General features: G+C 37.3%; 1 pseudogene; it reads right to left on the reverse strand.

The window, feature by feature from the left end:
* Positions 1–6,203: 6,203 nt before the first annotated feature.
* Positions 6,204–8,397, reverse strand: LOC116912360 (annotated as a pseudogene).
* Between the last annotated feature and the right edge of the window lie 1,203 nt (positions 8,398–9,600).

Consider the following 9,600-nt stretch of genomic DNA (forward strand, 5'->3'; position numbering starts at 1 on the left):
ACATAGATGAATATCTGATAGTGTTTTGTGTTTAAATGTTATTTATTTAGCATAGCCATTAAAAGAAGCTTCTGGGAAAAAAAGTTTGTTTATATACTAGATTACATTGATGAATTTCCATATATTGAACTATCCCTGCATCCCTGGGATGAAGCCTCCTTGATCATGATGGATGATCATTTTGATGTGTTCTTGGCTTCAGTTTCCAAGAATTTTATTGAGTATTTTTGTGTCAATAATCATATGGAAAAATGTTCTGAAGTTCTCTTTCTTTGTTGGGTCTTTGTGTGGTTTAGTTATAGGCGTAATTTTTGGCTTCATAGAAGGAACTTGGTAGTGCTCCGTCTGTTTCTATTTTGTGCAATTGTTTGGAAATTATTGGGATGAGGTCTTCTATGAAGGAGTGGTAGAATTCTGCAGTAAACCCATCTGAAACTCTGCTCTTTTGGGTTGGAAGACTTTTAATAACTGTTTTTATTTCTTTAGTAGTTATGGTGTTGTTTAGTTGATTTATCTGTTCTTGATTTAACTTTGGTGCATAATGTTTGTCTAGAAAATTGTCCATTTCCTCCACATTTTCCAGTTTTGTTGAATATAGACTTTTGTAGTAAGATCTGATGATTTTTTTAATTTCTTCAGATTCTGTTGTTATGTTTCCCTTTTCATTTCTGATTTTGTTAATTTGGATACACTCTGTGTGCTCTCTTGTTAGACTATCTAAAGTTTATCTATCCTGTTGGTTTTCTCAAAGATCCAGCTCTTGGTTTTGTTGACTCATTATATAGTCATTTTTGTTTCTGCTTGGTTGATTTGAGCCCTGAGTTTGATTATTTCCTACCTTCTACTCCTCTCTATGTCTCTCTTTAATTTCTGTTTCCATGATCTATACATTGATGAAAGTGCAGTGATGAAATCCCCTACTATTATTGTGTGAGGTACAATGTGTGATTTGAGCTTTAGTAAGGTTTCTTTGATGTATGTAGGTGCCCATGCATTTGGAGCATAGATATTTAGGATTGAGAGTTCATTTTGATGGATTTTTCATGTAATGAATATGAAGTGTCCTTCTTTATCTTTTTTGATGACTTTTGGTTGAAAGTTGATTTTATTCAATGCTAGAATGGCTACTTCAGCCTGTTTCTTCAGACCATTTGCTTGGAAAGTTGTTTTCCAGCCTTTTACTCTCAGGTAGTTTCTGCCTTTGTCTCTAAGGTGTGTTTCCTGTATGCAGCAAAATGCTGGGTCCTCTTTATGTATCTAATCTATTAGTCTATGTCTTTTTTGGGGGGAATTGAGTCCGTTGATGTTACAAGATGTTAAGAAATAGTGATTGTTGCCTCCTAGTATTTTCGTTGTTAGAGGTGGACTTATGTTTTTATGCCTCTCTTCTTTTGGTTTTGTTGCAAGGAGATTACTTTCTTGCTTCATCTATGGGGTAGTTTCCCTCCTTGTGTTGGAGTTTTCCATCTATTATCCTTTGTAGGTCTGGATTTGTAGAAAGATATTGTGTAAATTTGGTTTTGTCATGGACTATCTTGGTTTCTCCATCTATGTTAATTGAGAATTTTGCTGGATAGAATAGCCTGACCTGGCATTGGTGTTCTCTTAGGGTATGTATGACATCTGCCCAGGCTCTTCTGACTTTCTTAGTCTCTGGTGAGAAGTCTTGTGTAATTCTGATTAGGTGTGCCTTTATATGTTACTTGACCCTTTTCCCTTACTGCTTTTAATATTCTTTCTTTGCTTTGTACATTTGGTGATTTGACTATTATTTGACAGGAGGAATTTCTTTTCTGGTCCAATCTATTTGGAGTTCTGTATGCTTCTTGTATGTTTATGGGCATCCCTTTCTTTAGGTTAGGGATGTTTTCTTCTAATAATTTTGTTGAATATATTTACTGGCCCTTTAAGTTGGGAGTCCCATTTGTTCGGGAATTTTGGCTACTTTATCTTATATAAGTCATGTGCAGGTCACAGAGGCTTTGTGTTTATGATGGCAATAATCTGGGTGTATTCAGGAGAAAGGTTTCTTGCACACCTCCTCCTCATTAGGTTCTTATATTCTTTTCCCATACTTTTGCAGTATCCCCTGGGATACTGGGACCTTATCATTCTCAACCTTTTGATGACTTGTAAGTCTCTCAATTGATTGGTGCTCACTACAACAAAAGACTCCCTGATAAAGGCTGAGAACAGTCCACATTTATGACAATAGTCACAAACACTCTGAGGGTAATTTGCCAATGTAACAACTTAGCAAAATAGCAATAGTAGGTACAAAGCTGGAATTTTTTCTTGATTTTTAACCACATTTACAGCATTAGGCATTAATTCCTTTCAGTAGAGCATGTCCCAAGTCCAGTTGGAAAATGCTTGTTATCCATCCTGGTTAGCTTCAGTTGCTAACTTGACAAAACTTAAGAGTCATCTGAGAGGTAAATCTGGACTGTGGTCAAGTTTACTGGGATGATTTAAATGATGCAGGGGAGCTTAGTCTGCTGTGTACAGGACCATCCCTAGGAAAGGGGTCCTGGATTAAAGAAGAGAGCTAAATAACAATTTAGCTCAGAGTCACCCAACAATAAAGGAGCAATCCCCAACAACAATCACTGAGCTTAACTGTCTTTTAAAAATTTGTGTGGGCATAAAGTTTTTGTAACCCACCTCTAAATATCAATTACCTTTACAAGTGCCAGGCCTGTCCTGACTTCATTTGGTGGATTGTTTTTCTTTCTTATGTGTTTTTATTTCTTTACTACTCATAAATAATAATGTTCATGTGCCACACTTTGGAAATAGACCCACTTTATCATCTTTATAAGGATAGTCATTGTATCTGGTTATTTTACAGAACTCAGACCTCACCTAACTCCAACTTTATATGTCAGTTATGAGAACTACTGCTCTTTCATACCTAATATATTTTGTTTCTGTTGAGATAGTAAAAATCCTTATTTCCTAAACACCAGAAATAAAACATCAAATGGCAGTGTGAGAGATTAGAACACTCATTTGCCCCTTCACTGCACTATATTAGGATTCTCCTGGACAGATGCCATGCCTTAGTCTTCTTTCTATTCTCACTCCGTAGAACAATGTACTATTTAGGGCATGGTGTTTGAATGAATCCATGAATCTAGTTCTATAATCTGTACAGTTTGAGTTGCTCATAAGTAGGATCCAATTCTAAATATAAAATCAGATCTGTCCTAATGTGATATCCTAGCTAATTCAGACATAACTTGATAGTGCTATTGGAGAAACTGGAAGAATTATTCTAGACACAGTATAATTTCTCTAGGCTGATGACATGTTTTTATTCTCTCTCTCTCTCTCTCTCTCTCTCTCTCTCACACACACACACACACACACACACACACAAAACAGATATTCTCTCATGGCTCTGAGATAACAGGATCACAAAATGTAGATAATTTTTATGACAGCAAAATAAGAAAGAGAACTGAAACAGGCCAAAGGTTCTGTAGATTTAGAAACAGATTATGGCAAAGCACCAGGTACAGGACCTAGGTATAAAGGCAACACTGGAAAGAAAAAACTTTGTGAAGGGTCAACAGAGTATTTTTTCAAAGGGAGTAACTTAAGTTACAACAGAAGCAGGCTCTAGCTTCTGCCAATACGTGGATCAAAACAACCCTGAACTGAAACTAAAGTTCACCTTAGATGAGATCAAATGGTTTCCTGCTAATGGGCCCATTCCAAAGTTCCCTTTCTGCTTTAATTATCACTTAATTCGTGGCTCTGCTTATCTGGAATTTAAAGGCATATTGCCACATTATTTTCCATACCCTGGTTTTTATTGTAAAGAAATGTTTTTATATGGAATCCTAGTCCGGCTCCAAGCCTACTTGCTCAGAATTTACATTTGAGGTCCCTATTTTTTAATCTTATTTGTGTTCTCACAATGTGTATGTGTGTCCGAACTATGTGAGTGTTTGGTACATAGATAGAATAAGGTACAGGATATCCTGGACCTGGAGTTACAAATGTCTATGAATCCTGGGAATCTACCTAGGTCCTCTGAAAAGAGAGTCAGTGCTCTTAACTGTGGAGTGTTGAGTCAACACTGCAGCATCAGGGTTTGAAATGAAACTTGTTTATTTCTTTATTTCTTTCTTTTCTTCCATTTGTACATCTTTATGTTTGTTGACTTATATACTTGAAACAGAATCTCATGAGGGCTCTGGCTGTCTTCAAACTCTCATTGCAAGCCAGGCTAACCTTGAACTCATGGACATCTACTTGCATCTGTCTCCTGAGTGTTGGTATCAAAGATGTGTGCCATCTTACCAGGCTAACTTAAACTTCTTTTTAAAAAATTTTATGTAAAATATATAAATAAAATAAAATAGTAACCAAGCATGGTGGCATATACCTTTAATCCAAGCACTCCAGAGGCAGGGATCTATGAGTTCCAGGCCTGTCCTACAGAGCAAATTCCAGGATAGCTAGGACTATAAAGAAAATCCCTGTCTCAAAAACAATAAAATAAAAATAAAAAATAATTTAATGTTACATATGTATGTATATGCATACATACATATATGAGCGACATGTGTGTGTATGTGTATGTGTTTTCTATAGATAATATGTTTCTACACTACCTGTATCTCTGGTGGCCATGAGGTCTGAACTAGAGTGAATTTATGGCCTCTGCAAAAGCAGTCAGTGCTCTTACCCCCTCAGTCCTCTCTTCAGCGTGAAGTTAGAAAATTGACATAATATGTCCTGATTATATTTAACTCTTCAGCCGACTCCTTCCAGATCCATCCTTGTTCCCCAGGGACCAAACATTGTGTTCTTTTTCTCATATCAACCATGTTCAATGCGCACTTCCCATATATCATGAATAAGTGTCCTTGCACTAGAGAATGATAGAGCAGAGTTACTACAGGTAATTTTCTTTAAAAAAGAAAAAAATCTGACTCTCCTTCTCCCACCAGTATTAATCGCTAATAGCTCCCCAGCTGGGGAAAGTCCATGGTCACCTATGCCCTCCACATTGAGATTTTCTCTGCTTTGAGCTTGTAGGGGGCTTTTTACATGCTGTCACACTCCCTGTGAGTCTACATGCACACATAATGCTACAGTAAATATTTAATCTCAATCGGGGATTTCTATCCTGCCTTTGATCATTCAGTTTCCAGATAAAATACATGCCACTTTTAAGGTTATAATAAGCCTCAATCAACACTAAAGCTGGGCAGATATCTACCATCTAAGCTATTACCATCTACTTCCCTAACCATAACCCTGAGTTGTACCTTCCATGTTCCATCTGGGATGTTCTTAAACCCAGTTAGCCAGCCCTGTTGGCCACTTTGATGATTCACCTCCCCCATGGTGTCTGGTCTTTTCTCCATCTTCTTCTCTCTTCCTTTGAAACTGGGAATTAAAAAACTACACCTATCTCCCTTCTGCCCAGCTATAGGCTGGAGGCATCTTTATTCACCAACCAGTGATAACTTGAATAGCAACATTACATGGTCAAGTGGGCCTATATGCTGATTTTCTCTTCCCTAGGGGCAACCTTGAAATGCCAATATTTAGCATTACAATACATAGCAAAAGACGAATCCTCAACAGATTACTTGGATATGAAAGAAAGAGCTTGCTTACTGTTTTCCACCACATGTCTCTTACAAGCTTTCTACAGCAATGCCCTGAGGCTTGGAAGGATAGTATGTGATATACATATCCCATTTTTTTTTCTTTTTATCTCATCTGTATTTACCTTTTAAAGCAGAATGTGATTGGGCACTTTTATTTCCGTTCATAAGCCTTGCTGAGTTACAAGACCTAGGGGACTTAGGGTTTTGTTCTTGGATCCCTTGGAAAACAAGCCACTTAGGAAATTCCTGTCAAGTTGTTTTAACTTATGTTTACATCTAAGACTAGTACATGGTGAATTAACTACAGGGAATGAAAAAAATTTTAAGATGAAACTTAAGCCATCTTAATTTGGTCTACTAAGGACCAAATCTAGCTCAACAGCTAAACACTTCAGACCACATAGTTAACATTAACAGTAGGTTACATTATGCCTTACAACAAACGTTTTATCAACTTCTTGAGTCAAACCCACAGTATCACATTATCACATGTAGAAATCTTATCTTCCCCTTAATTTTCATGCCACACAGATGTTTTAAATGTTAATAAAAATGAATCATGGAAAATATATTATCAGAAGGAATGAAGGTAAGCATCAAACACATAGTTCTGGTGAAGCCTAGTCTACTTTTCCATGCGTGATGTGTCATCATCTCCTTCCAGGGGTAGCATTTCTTCAGTTACAGCAGCTCTGGTATCATCCATCAATACCTAGACAAAGCTTGATCATCCTGTAGATCCTGTTAGCATGGGTCTGGGGATCTTCCAGACTGAAGCCAGAAGACAGGAGTGCAGTTTCATACAGCAAGATTTTTCACAGACTTGTCATTCTCATCAGCCTCTGTCTTTTGCCTTAAGGTTTCAATAATGGAGTGATCAGGGTTTATCTCCAGGTGTTTCTTTGCTGCCATGTAACCCATTGTTGAGTTGTCTCTGAGGGCTTGAGCTGTCATGATTCTCTCCATGTTTGCTGTCCACCCATATGTGCTTGTGACAATACAGCATGGGGATGTCACCGATCGGTTTGACACAATCACCTTTTCAACCTTTTTTCTCCAAAATACCTTTCATAATTTTGCAGAGGTTCTCAATTTTTGTCTTTTTCTCTTCCTGTTTCTTCTTTTTCTCTTCATCTTCTGGAAGTTCCAGTCCTTCTTTGGTAACTGACACCAAGGTCTTGCCCTCAAATTCCTTCAGCTGTTGCACACAATACTTATCAATGAGCTCAATAATATAGATTACTTCTAAGCCATACTTTCGGAGACATTCCACAAAGGCTGAGTTAGCAACCTGGTCCTTTGTCTCACCTTTGATAAAATAGATATGGTTCTGGTTTCCCTTCACTCTGGCATAGCAGTCCTTCAGAGAGACCATCTCATCCCCAGAATCAGATGTGTAGTATCTCAACAGCTCTTCCGATTTTGAGAGTCTTCATGAATTCCAAGCTTTATATTTTTTGAGAACTGCTCATAAAACTTTTTGTAGTTCTCTTTATCTTCAGCCAGTTCAGTAAATAGTTCTAAGCATTTCTTGACCAAATTCTGATAACTTGCAGAATTTTGCTTTGTTGCAGCACTTCACAGGAAATATTTAGAGGGAGATCCTCAGAAGCTACCACCTCTCTGATGAAATTCAGATACTTAGGGATTAACTCCTCACCGTTATCCATGATAAAAAAAAACTCTGCGAACATACAACTTGATGTTGTCTTTTTTCTATTTTCAAACAGATCAAAAGGAACATGTCTTTGGGATAAAAAGAAGAGCCTGGAATTCTAATTGTCCTTCAACAGAAAAATGTTTTACTGCCAAATGTTCTTCCCAATCTCTTGTAGAACTCTCCATATTTTCCTTTTGTAATGTCATCAGAATTTTTGGTCCACATCGGCTTTATTTTGTTGAGTTCTCTTGATCAATGTGCTTTTCCTTTATCTTCTTCTTTTTCTTCTTGTCACAATCCTTCTCTTCTTCTTCATCAGAACCACCATCTTCTATTTCAGGCTTGTCATCAGACTCCTTTTCTTATTTTTCTGTCTCTTCCTTTCTCTTCCTTTTCTTCAGCTTCATCATCAGTGACTTCCTTATCACATTCCTTCTCCACAAAGAGAATAATGGGATAGCCAATAAACTGAGAATGTTTCTTCACAATTTCTTTTATTCTCCTTTCCTCCAAATACTCAGTTTGGTCTTCTTTCAGATGCAAGATAACCTTTGTTCCATGACCCATTGGTTCACCTGTGTCAGGAACTGCGAAGGGTCCCCAGCTGAGGACTCCCAGGTAGGTGTACTGCTCATCATCATTATGCTCTGTGATGACAGTCACTTTCTTAGCAACCAAATATGCATAGTAAAAACCAACACCAAACTGACCAATCATAGAGATACCTGCACCAGCCTGCAAAACCTCCATGAAGGTTTTGGTGCCTGACTTGGCAATAGTGCCAAGGTTATTGATCAAGTCAGCCTTGGTCATTTCAATGCCAGTATCCACAATAGTGAGGGTTCAGTCTTGTTTGTCGGGAATGAAATTAATGTGCATCTCCTTCCCTGAGTCCAGTTTACTAGGGTCAGTCAAGCTCTCTTATCTGATCTTATCCAGAGAGCCTGAGGAATTGAAAATGAGCTCCTTCAGAAAGATCTCTTTGTTTGAGTAGAAAGTGATGATGATCAAGGACATTAACTGGGCAATTTCTGCCTGAAAGGCAAAGGTCTCGACCTACCCCTCCTCCATCGGTTGGTCTTGGGTCTGGGTTTCCTCGGGCATCTTGGCTGAAAGAGCATGCACAAAACGTGACAAACCACACCGGGACACTGAAGCAACTCATATATATTCCATTTATGCTTAGTGTTTTCTTATGCTCTGCACCTTGGCCAGTTGTGAGTCTCTATGTCAATAACTATCTACCACAAAAAGTTCTCTGATGAAAATTCATAGATGCTTTAATCTTTGGGTATAAGTAATTAGGAGTCATTTCACACAATGTTCATTTATTAGAATATAGTAATAGGTTCTACATTGTATATTCCGTCTGCCACAGATTCATGACCCAACATTGGTGTCAGACATGGCCCTTCTCTTCTGAAGCAAAAGAAGGGAGAGTCCCTAAGAGCCAAGTATTTCAGAATCTAACCAATGACCATTTAGAGTATAAGAATCATACATTTATTTGGTGAATGTTAGATTTTTTTAATGAAAATTATACTTTATGGACCCAGTGTTGAGAGATTGCAGTCAAAATATACATTGAAGCAACTAAATAAGTTGATATGTGGTATTTGATAATTTACCATTGTTCCTTTAAATACTGGAGCTTCTCTGACAAAGAGAATGATTTTTATAAATCTTGGTTGACATTAAACTGTTTTTGACATTATACCCCCACCAGGTTCAAAAGATTGGAAAAGAAAATCCTGGGTTTTTTTTTTAATTATAAAACAAAAAAGAAAATGAAACAAAAACCACTCTCCTCAATGTTCACAAATCACACTATGCCTTGAAGCAATCTTCCCATTAATAGAATATTACTATCAAGTTCTGTCTGAAATAGATATGACATCAGAGGAGGACAATCCTGTTTTTATATTTAGAATTATATTCTACTCATAAGCATGAACCAGATTCGTAGAATCATATAAAAACCATTCATTAAGTATTATTTTGTTCTATAAAAAGGCATGCTCTCTGTGCAGGAAAAACATAGGGGAGTGTAAGCAGTTACTTACAAATGAACATAATTCAATAATTCAATAAAAGAGCAAAATTAATAGTAAAGTGCAGAAGGAAAATATATTCAGTGTAATCATTTTAGGAAGAGAGACAAAAGTAGCCAGTCACCCTTCCCTCCTTCTTTGGGATTCTTACAAGACATAAGCATAGCTAAGCATTCCAAGCATGTCATGGGACCTTACCCACCATTATCTTAACTCCTAGAACTCAGAAATGTTAGCCTCTCCTGGCTTCTAGATG

This window comes from Rattus rattus, chromosome 11 (assembly GCF_011064425.1).
Source record: "Rattus rattus isolate New Zealand chromosome 11, Rrattus_CSIRO_v1, whole genome shotgun sequence".
In the NCBI taxonomy this organism is placed as follows: Eukaryota; Metazoa; Chordata; class Mammalia; order Rodentia; family Muridae; genus Rattus; species Rattus rattus.